Below are 12078 nucleotides of genomic sequence, written 5' to 3' on the forward strand. Positions count from 1 at the left end.
CAGACTGGGGCCACAACACTACACCCTGTGTGATTCCTGAAACCCTTTCACAATTTAAATCTCCCATTATCCTTATGTCACAACATCTCCATTTATAGTTTTAATGAATCAACATTTCTAAAAACAGTGAATGATAGGATTATCACAAAACTACTAATTTATCATTTTGCCCCCAAACACTTTATCCATGGATCTCAATGATTGTAAATCTAACAGCCCATGAAGCGATAAAAATGACCCATAAAACAGCAGTGACCTTGCAATTGAAGCTTAATACAGAAATCCTGACACATCGATAGAAACATTGTGTAAAACCTTGAGTTTGTCGTGATGTGAAGATTCAATATAATGAGGACATTGACTCGGTGACCATACATGCAATCTTTACAATGGATATACAGCAGTACCAAAGCATCTTTATTGAGTCACATGGATGAAAGTTTGATATATAGGGTTAGTAACCTTTCCTCAAATTACACCAAGGTGATTACATACACTAAGTCTTGGATCTTCAATTAGAAAAGGGAATGAATCTGAAATGTGTCTGAAGAACCAATGGAAAAGACCTAAATGTTCTTCTCCACCGGCAGTATCTATAATGATACTTGTTATATTCTATGTAGCTAGGTGTATTTCTATCCCTTGGGTTTTATTTAATTTTAGCCAGGAACTGATACAGCAACAGAAAAAGAGGGCACACTATCCAACACAACCAATTAATTCTAGGTGTCTGATCACTATGGTAACTTTAAGTTCAAATAGTGTGAAATTATAACAAATCCAAGTTGCCTGTACCTGGTGTATTATACCATTGCACAGGTTTAGTGGTGAAGTCTGAGATTCCATAAATACAGGTGAATATTTACTCCCCATGGAGTGGGTTGATGGAATCTTTCACCCCTTTCCGGGTTAGGCAGGAGAATCTCAACCCGAGGGGTAAGAATCAAACACGAGGCTTTGTAAAGTGTTTGACAGCTTAAGAATATTTTCCTAAGAGTTGAGATCTCCTGTGTCACCCCTAAGACTATGGTAACCTGACAGCAGTGGTCAGCAACAGGAGACTATAGTAACCTGACAGCAGTGGTCAACAACAGAAAACTATGGTAACCATGGCAACAGTGGTCAGTAACAGGAGACTACAGTAACCTGACAGCAGTGGTCAGCAACAGTATACTACAGCAGTGGTCAGCAACAGTAAACTACAGCAGTGGTCAGCAACAGGAACTATGGTAACCATGACAGTAGCAGGAAACAAGGGTATTTGAGAGGGTAAATCATCTAAAAGGGCTCCATCATTAATTACGAATTTACAGGACAGGTGTCTATGACAGGAAGTCCTCCCCACTGTAGTGACCTTGGATACGAACCAGGTGTTGATCGTGTAGGAAGTGTGTGTAACTCGAGCTCTCATCACCTGGTCAGGCTGCAATATAGCTTCTGTCAGCTTTGAAATGAGGTTTCCTATATTTTCATGAAAATATCAACAGGATGGAATATTCTCATTACAAATTTCACAAATCATTTTCAAACTTCCTGTAAATATATAGAGATGTTAAGTATTGTAATAGACTACACTGCCCAGACACATTACCAACATTAAATGGTCGGTAACAAGCTCAAATTACAGACATGAAGAGGCCACCATCAGCTTTCCTTCTGTCAGGAGATTCATTTTCAATATTTAAAATCAGGAGTTACTGACAGGTAAACTAAATGGCTGGCTGACATGCCATTTTACACCTGTACCTTTTAAACCAAATTATAAAATAGTGTATCAGCATTTCTCTATGTGCAGCAAACCCTTCCCTCCACGTACACAACACAGGTAACCAAATACAGGTATACCATATCTTCTCCACAGCCGTTTCATTACATATTACCAGCTTGTGTGCAAAAATTCAAAAAAATAAATAAAATAAAATCTATGAAGTATATAAAAGCTATTTAATGGTTTCCTGTTGAATCCTGTTTATGTTCCAAAAGTTTGGCAGGATATCAATGTTCTCCATGAAGTCTTATAATATAGTCCTGTTACTGGAGAGGGCACAAAGCCTTATAATATAGACCTGTTACTGGAGAGGGCATAAAGCCTTATAACATAGACCTGTTACTGGAGAGGGCACAAAGTCTTATAATATAAACCTGTTACTGTAGGGGGCGTACAAAGCCTTATAATATAGACCTGTTACTGGAGAGGGCACAAAGCCTTATAACATAAACCTGTTACTGGAGAGGGCACAAAGCCTTATAATATAGACCTGTTACTGGAGAGGGCACAAAGCCTTATAATATAAGCCTGTTACTGTAGGGGGCACAAAGCCTTATAATATAGACCTGTTACTGGAGAGGGCACAAAGCCTTATAATATAGACCTGTTACTGGAGAGGGCACAAAGTCTTATAATATAAACCTGTTACTGTAGGGGGCGCACAAAGCCTTATAATATAGACATGTTACTGGAGAGGGCACAAAGTCTTATAATATAAACCTGTTACTGTAGGGGGCACAAAGCCTTATAATATAAACCTCTTACTGTAGGGGGCACAAAGCCTTATAATATAGATTGTTTCTAGAGGTGTAAAGCCCCTTTCACACATTCAAGAATGAGGCACTGGATCAACACGGACCTTCAATACGTGAAAATCCTTGACAATCTGCTATCACAGTATTAGGGCCGTGTATGCGTCTGGTGATATCCGGGGCCATCCGGCATGGTAACGCTGATCTGGGAGAAAAAATAAACATTTTTTAATTTTTTCGCCGGACCTACCCGGATAGAAATTCTCGGTACTGATTTGTGTACGATCTGTGTATCACTGTGTAACATCCGAGATGTCCATGTAGGTACCGAAGTATCCTTGTTGGTACCGAAGTATCCTTGTTAAGTCTGGGACCATCTGTGTACAAATTTTTCCTCCAGAAGAACACTGCAGGTATCTACAGATTGCACACAGGGTGTTCAGGAAGCTACACGGATTTAACATGTTCGAGTGTCGTGATATTCCGTGTATCAACACCAGGTTCATCCGTGAAATAATCCTTTAGAGACCGGCACAAACCGTAGTGCTCCAGACTGTCCATGAATCATATCCTTTAATGTGTGAAAAGGGCTTAAGCCATTAACACAATACCTTTCTTCCTTTTCTCATACTGGGACAAACAGCAACAATATTTTCTCGTCATCATGAATTGATAGTATTTGTAGTTTCAGTTAACTGACAGATGATGTGTCAATCAGTCACTGATCTGTCAATAGAACCACAAAAGTAATCACTTCACACACAAAAATTTAACTTTCTCAAAATAGATGTATAACCAGGATCAAAACAAAAAAGATGATAGAATATTTTTTCCTCAATTCATAATGCATACATATTTCGGTAATGGGGCAATTCATTTTATTGCAAATTCTTTCATTGCATTGAAGTATGCAATAAAATTGTGCATGATAAATCGGTACAAAACTAAAATGTCACATTTATCTTTACACATGAATCACTTCATTGGGATGTTACAAACTCACTATTCGTATAGCAATAAACACCAGATTTTTATGACTTTTCAATTTTACTTTTCAGTTTCTTTACCTTGACTTATCAAAGATCTGTGTTATTATTTCACTTTTCCTACAAAGAATTAACCATCCTATTCTGGCAAGTTAAATGCTGCTTTAATTTTGCTAATTTTTGACGTTGGGTTAGAAGTACCCAATTAGTGTCCTGTTTACAGGTAGTTGAGTGTGCAGGGCCAGTTTTGTGGCTCCACATATGTTTTTAATACCAGGCCAGCATCTCCTTGCCATAAACCGTGCTTGACTACTCCTGGCCATCAATCCAGCTTTACACATGTTTTATAGGTGCAAGTCTGGCCTTTAAAGAATAGTCAGCATCAAATAGCATCTCAATCTTTTAAAATTTTCTGAAGAAATTTGGTATTCATATTTTTAATATCCTTATCTTCAGTTTTATCATCTTTTGAAACCATCCCTTTATAGCTTCCAAATTTTAATGATTCCACAATAAAGATATGAGCCATGCTGTAAGCCGTTAACCAGGTACTTCACCAACCTATACCCAGTCTGGTATATATCAATGACAAGCTCTCCCCTATCTCTACTTGATCGACTGTTTACATTAATTCCCAGACAAAACTTGTACAGGAAGAATAATTTCTGTTCCAGTTTTTATTTTCTTCATTTTCTCATCTATCACTCATCCATACCTCTTGCCACTAATTTCTTCCCCATACATCACCCCCTTGTCTGCTATCCTAATATACCAGCCTTATACTGGCCACTGTGACGATAACACAAAGACAGTATATACAACTTCTAGATAAACATCTCTCACCAAAAAAAAGTGTGTTAAACTATTTTCGGTGGTCTTGTTTGATGTTGTTTGCATCACTAATATTTGTTCATGCCGTCAAAACTGCAAGTTAAAGTGTTTCTCTTCTATCTCTCTCTCCGATTTACCAAAGGCACACACAGGTATATCAAGATAATGTCAGTTTGATGTGTGTTAGCATGAATTATGTATGGCCATCAGTGACAGTATACAGAGTGGTCTACTGCTTTACAGAGGTTTTATTGCCCACTAACAAGCTTCCTGGCCATCAGTGACAGTATACAGAGTGGTACAGTCCACTGCTTTACAGAGGTTTTATTGCCCACTAACAAGCTTCCTGGCCATCATTGACAGTATACAGAGTGGTCCAGTCCACTGCTTTACAGAGGTTTTATTACCCACCAACAAGCTTCCTGGCCATCAGTGACAGTATACAGAGTGGTACAGTCCACTGCTTTACAGAGGTTTTATTGCCCACTAACAAGCTTCCTGGCCATCAGTGACAGTATACAGAGTGGTCCAGTCCACTGCTTTACAGAGGTTTTATTACCCACCAACAAGCTTCCTGGCCATCAGTGACAGTATACAGAGTGGTACAGTCCACTGCTTTACAGAGGTTTTATTGCCCACTAACAAGCTTCCTGGCCATCAGTGACAGTATACAGAGTGGTACAGTCCACTGCTTTACAGAGGTTTTATTGCCCACTAACAAGCTTCCTGGCCATCAGTGACAGTATACAGTTGTTGACTGGGGTTGAGGGCAACAGATGATTTGTTGGACCCGAAGACAAACTGTTGCCCTCGGCCTTCGGCCTTGGGCAACAGTTTGTGTGAGGGTCCAACAAATCATCTATTACCCGAAAACCCAGTCGACAACTGTTTTGTTATACCCCATTGTGACGTCACTCCGGTCCAACAGCACATTTTAACAGTCAAATTTAACAGTTCTTTGGACCGCTCGACGGAACAGTTCATTTATTGGCATTTTTGTCAATAGAGTTTATATAGAAAAGATTGTATAGGGGTATAACAATATACAGTGTGGTCCAGTCCACTGCTTTACAGAGGTTTTATTGCCCACTAACAAGCTTCCTGACCATCAGTGACAGTATACAGAGTGGTCCAGTCCACTGCTTTACAGAGGTTTTATTGCCCACTAACAAGCTTCCTGACCATCAGTGACAGTATACAGAGTGGTACAGTTCACTGCTTTACAGAGGTTTTATTGCCCACTAACAAGCTTCCTGGCCATCATTGACAGTATACAGAGTGGTACAGTTCACTGCTTTACAGAGATTTTATTGCCCACTAACAAGCTTCCTGGCCATCATTGACAGTATACAGAGTGGTCCAGTCCACTGCTTTACAGAGGTTTTATTGCCCACTAACAAGTTTCCTGGCCATCATTGACAGTATACAGAGTGGTTCACTGCTTTACAGAGGTTTTCTTGCCCACTAACAAGCTTCCTGGCCATCATTGACAGTATACAGAGTGGTCCAGTCCACTGCTTTACAGAGGTTTTATTGCCCACTAACAAGCTTCCTGGCCATCAGTGACAGTATACAGAGTGGTTCACTGCTTTACAGAGGTTTTATTGCCCACCAACAAGCTTCCTGGCCATCAGTGACAGTATACAGAGTGGTCCAGTCCACTGCTTTACAGAGGTTTTATTGCCCACTAACAAGCTTCCTGGCCATCAGTGACAGTATACAGAGTGGTCCAGTCCACTGCTTTACAGAGGTTTTATTGCCCACCAACAAGCTTCCTGGCCATCAGTGACAGTATACAGAGTGGTACAGTCCACTGCTTTACAGAGGTTTTATTGCCCACTAACAAGCTTCCTGGCCATCAGTGACAGTATACAGAGTGGTCCAGTCCACTGCTTTACAGAGGTTTTATTGCCCACTAACAAGTTTCCTGGCCATCAGTGACAGTATACAGAGTGGTCCAGTCCACTGCTTTACAGAGGTTTTATTGCCCACTAACAAGCTTCCTATCTCAGACAGCCTGTCAACTACACTCTTACAATTTTACATACCCACTTATAGTTCCCCACACTCAACATGACCAATCCCTGAGATAACTCTACTACTCCAAACATAATGGACTGATCTAAGCCTGACTGTACCAGCATCAGTTTGATCTTATCATAACCTAGCCTGGATATAGTCTCATAATATTATGAATCAACTGTCAAGGACATATGTTCATACCTGTAACATGACAAACTATAAAAATATACCAAACCAGTTACTCATGGACAAATTATCATAATACAGTATAACAAACCAATCACTTGTGGACAAATTATCATAATACAGTATAACGAACCAATCACTTGTGGACAAATTATCATAGAAATATACCGAACAATTCACTTGTGGACAAACTTAACTATCATAATATACTGAACCAATCGTTCATGGTCAAATTCTCATAGTCACAATATACTGAACCAATCGTTCATGGTCAAATTCTCATAGTCACAATATACTGAACCAATCGTTCATGGTCAGATTCTCATAGTCACAATATACTGAACCAATCATTTACGCACAAATTCTCTGAACAGTAGACACATTCTCATCACTAACCACAAGTTCTCTGAACAGTAGACACATTCTCATCACTAACCACAAGTTCTCTGAACAGTAGACACATTCTCATCACTAACCACAAATTCTCTGAACAGTAGACACATTCTCATCACTAACCACAAGTTCTCTGAACAGTAGACACATTCTCATCACTAACCACAAGTTCTCTGAACAGTAGACACATTCTCATCACTAACCACAAGTTCTCTGAACAGTAGACACATTCTCATCACTAACCACAAATTCTCTGAACAGTAGACACATTCTCATCACTAACCACAAATTCTCTGAACAGTAGACACATTCTCATCACTAACCACAAATTCTCTGAACAGTAGACACATTCTCATCACTAACCACAAGTTCTCTGAACAGTAGACACATTCTCATCACTAACCACAAGTTCTCTGAACAGTAGACACATTCTCATCACTAACCACAAGTTCTCTGAACAGTAGACACATTCTCATCACTAACCACAAGTTCTCTGAACAGTAGACACATTCTCATCACTAACCACAAGTTCTCTCTGAACAGTAGACACATTCTCATCACTAACCACAAGTTCTCTGAACAGTAGACACATTCTCATCACTAACCACAAGTTCTCTGAACAGTAGACACATTCTCATCACTAACCACAAATTCTCTGAACAGTAGACACATTCTCATCACTAACCACAAATTCTCTGAACAGTAGACACATTCTCATCACTAACCACAAATTCTCTGAACAGTAGACACATTCTCATCACTAACCACAAGTTCTCTGAACAGTAGACACATTCTCATCACTAACCACAAATTCTCTGAACAGTAGACACATTCTCATCACTAACCACAAGTTCGCTGTATTTAGTTCTCTATTCTCATCTCTTACCTTTACAGTGAACACAATCTCCTGACACACTGTAAATTTCCTTGCTATCTGAGCTGGCTGGGTTTTCTTGTACATGAACATTGAGCCAAACATTCTATAATTATAAACAAGTGTGTTATGCTATATTCCTCTTGTTTATGACATTGAGAGTGAAGGTATACCAACAGGGACTAGTATTTATGACACCAGGTGAACTCGTTAGGAATCTCTTTTACAGGTGTGATGCAATTTGTTTTAGCATATGGATACTGTCTTGAGATATAAATGTTCTGTCAACTTTTCCAATCTTGCATATTTTTTCAAAATTATCTTGACAATCTGAATTTTTAGTGCAAACATTCACACATAATTCACTGGAATTCTACTTTCACCAGCTTGAAGATACATGTAGATGTTTTCTAAATCCATCATTAATTTACACAATATTTTTAGTAAATAAACAAACAGATTGCAAGACATTACATCAAAAAGGTACAGTCTTGAAGTCTTATAAGTAGGTCTTGCATAGAAAAATAAATATCAGTTGTTGAAAGATCAAAAGTGAGTCATTGGCCCGATATATGCAAGAGAATAAAAATGTCAAACATGTTTTTCGATATTAAGGAATAGATCAAACATTTAAAACATTCATTCCTAAAACTTGTTAAATTCCACTAGGTAAAACCATTCTTGATACTCACCTTTGAGCATGAAGCTCTTCTCTTTGGCTGGGTAATCAAATGTCATATTTACCTGCGCTGACAAATTCAACCGATTAATAGCCAGAAAAAAATTAAAGAATGCGTCTGTATAAAACGGCTCAAAATTCTTCCACTCTTTGCATGACCCTTAGCCTATGTTCCCACAGTTTCTTTACCTGAGATCACAGGTGGGGAGATGTACTTTGTCAACTTTGGAAAGAGCAGTATACTTGATCACTGAGGGGAATCATTCTCAGACGTCTTTGTTTATAGGTTTATTTAGTTCAATATCCAATTATCACCTATCACCGATGGTTTTTTAATGACATGTCCAGTTAAGGAACTGGGAAAAAGCCTGAGTACCCTGAGAAAACCAACCACTTATGTTCAATGAGCAAAAGCCTCACATGAATATTGTACTAGCAATTCAGATGTGGAGGGGAAGATGTAGTGTCAGTATACACCTTAACCACTAAGCCAATGGGGTCCCTGACAATAACAGGAAATGACGAGGGTTGCAGGGAGGGGTTATGGTATAAAGTAGTACCATGGATCACCTGTAAAGTGCTGACCAAAGGTAGTTCAATAGAGGGGCAAAGATATTCTTTTGAAGAGAACAAAGCAGGCTGGTAAACAGTAGATTGTGGAAAGCTAAGGTTGACTAAGGCAGACTGACATTCAAGACCAATTGTGTAGATTAACAGCCATAAGTATTACCATCCCATAAGTTAAAAATGACCAAAAAAGTGTTACAAGTTTCAAAAGAATTCAAAGGAAACATATCCCAATGCCTTAATTTCCACTGAAAAAATGTGTTTAGAATATAGTATTACAGATTACTGGTACTATACATCTAAACTTGGCTAAACCAGACAGAATGAATCAGCATTACCCAAATATGGACCTTAAGTTTCACTGTTGTGTATAATACAGAAATGTCAACTCTTTCTAAGCCTTATTAAAAAAATAAGAATTTAAATACAAAATTACTGGTGAAAATGTAAATATTGATCTCGATTCTAGACCTTGCAGATCAAAGATATTTAATAATAAATTAATCAGATACAACATGGTTATCAACTTTCAAGAATCTGAGGTTTTTTTTTTAAAAAGAATGATTTTATTGTTGTTGAGGATTGGTCAATAAATAATGATCCATCGTCTACAAACTTAAACCGGAAGTTTAACCACAATTAATGGTTTTCCAATTTGTCTAACCTTAAATCAGGTCAAACCTTTCTTTTGAAGGCAAACTATAGAATTTCACTGGGAAACTTTATTATCAGAGATAGGAAATGGGAGATATTTTGTACTGATAACATTGATATAACAGAAAACAAGTTAAACAAACATTGGAATTGCTTATCTTAGTGATTAGGGTATGGCCATAGACATGGAGCACTGTGGTATGTGTAGTTATATAACAGGTACTGTAGGCATTGACTTGTAATCAAAACTTCAATCTGAGTAGGATATTTATAGATTAATGAAACTTAACATCTGTGCAGCTAGTGTCAGTGGCCTTTAAATACTTAAAGTTGTAGTTCACCATCACAAACTGTCATAAAAGTTACAATGTGTGGGTATGGATGCTTATATATGATGGTTCAGATCCATAAAAGCACCAATATACTATTGACATAGCGGTAAACGTCACATGAAATATCACACATTTTGAAAAAAAAACGCCACAGTCAACGCCATTTTTCAAGCTTTTGGGTAATATCAAAAAAGAAAACCGAGTTGCATCACGTGAACAACATTGGCGATACCCGTATCAATATTTAAACTTAACTTTGCGAATACAAAATTCGGTAAATATGGAAAGTTTTAAACTTAGAGAGGAGGAGAAAAATATGTAGAACACTTTTTTATTTTAAATCCTGCATGCCATGATTTATTTGATGTATTTTCCGTAGCAATGCAAAAAAATTTCAATGAATCATTTGAACGTATTTCTTTTCAATTTTAATTAATTTTACTATTCTTTTTAATAGTTTTTGAAATGGAAAGCGGGCATTGGCATACAGGCAATGTGGGAGTGACTGGTCACATCAGTAAAATCACAGACTGGCTATCAGTAATATATTGCTGCATTGCTTATATCTCTTAAACCTGAACCATGCCATATCTAAGTTTAATCTCTTATTTCAGTAAACATTAAACTTCTAACCACTAGCTGCAGTATGTGTCCTGTTGCATTCAATAAAAGAACATTTTAATTCATAAAACACACTTTCTAATATACCAAACTTCATCACCATGTAATATTATAGGTAAAATAATCTCTCCCCCTCCTATCCCATTTACTACCCTCCAGGTAACACATCAAACCTTGTCTCTATAATCAGCTGACAGGGTTCTCCCCACATCCTACCACTTACAGGTAAAACACATTTTAAATGATATACATACAAACCTCATTTGTCTGTTAAATTATGCAGATGAAATTATAAAAAGATTCCTCCTAACCGTTTGTATATATATATATACAGGTAGCGTACTGTCTCCTTCATAAAAACATACACACTTCACGACAGTTGATCACAAATCATAAGATATTAATTTTATCTCGTCTATGAATTCCTATTCACCGAGGCATAGCACAGCTTGTTTACCTTCTTATAGAACTGCACAGGTATGCATGTATCCATTATATGGTAGTTATCAATAGGCCTCACCAGACCTATACCCCACTGTACACACTCTGTCCCCTGTCTGACTGTATACACTGCCTGTCTGCCTACAACCTCTCATTACAACACCCTCCCAGAACCTTTTACAAACCACACTGTGTAGCTTACCTTGTTAGCTGCTGCTGTAACCATCTTTAGAAACGATGACATGCACATTTATCTTCAAAACTTTACAATGTTGTTCATCAGCTAACCATTCATGCCATAACAATTCACCAATCGTTTTACACCAGGCCTGAAATTGATGAATGATAATTTTTTTGTATCCATAAATTTAGGTCAAGAGCTCGCTCAGGTGTGCTGACTTCACCGGGGAGCCTCATGTTGACTCTGTTACCTGTCCCCTAATCTAAATTTAGACCTGTCCCCCAACGCACACCTGAATATGAATAAGTCTGGGTAGCCTATATATATATAATGCCATTTCCTTTTCTATTCAATGTGTGGCCCCTCTGTTGACTCAGGAAGCCTGTTATAAAGGAGGATAAAAGATCTGTGTATTAAATAAATTTATGCCAAGTTACAGTAAAAATAGTCTATACATTACCGAATCATTAACTACAGTTATAGCATCAAGGCCTTAGAGTGTGTAAAGCACAGGTGTCCTGTTTATTGAATTTAGCTCATTAATTTTTACTACAACAAAGTCCTTAGAGTTTATGTTCGCATACAAACTTTACTATTTAATTTAAATCTCTATGTGTTTGAATACCAGAACAAATAGCAGGTTCATGAAGGAAATGACAATACTAGGAAACCACACACACTAGTAATAATGGCCAAATGTGAAAAGAAAACCTTACCAATACTACTCCCCTTTTTCATAAATAATAACTTTAATATTATTGAAATATTCATAAATGAAAATATTTTTTCAT

The 12078-nt window shown here is 37.7% G+C and overlaps 1 protein-coding gene across 5 annotated transcripts in view; it reads right to left on the reverse strand.

Annotated features, from left to right (window-relative positions):
* The window catches only part of LOC138319243 (protein sprint-like), a 71206-nt gene extending 59650 nt beyond the window's left edge, over positions 1-11556 (reverse strand). The window contains exons 1-2 of one of the 5 annotated variants that reach the window (XM_069262254.1): positions 8505-8574; positions 7825-7918 (exon numbers count right to left, since the gene is read on the reverse strand). The gene's annotated coding sequence lies outside the window, so the exon portion shown is untranslated. The other 4 variants (XM_069262251.1, XM_069262262.1, XM_069262259.1 and 1 more) reach the window with 4 other exon arrangements.
* Positions 11557-12078: the final 522 nt, after the last annotated feature.

Source organism: Argopecten irradians, chromosome 3, assembly GCF_041381155.1.
Source record: "Argopecten irradians isolate NY chromosome 3, Ai_NY, whole genome shotgun sequence".
Lineage (NCBI taxonomy): Eukaryota > Metazoa > Mollusca > Bivalvia > Pectinida > Pectinidae > Argopecten > Argopecten irradians.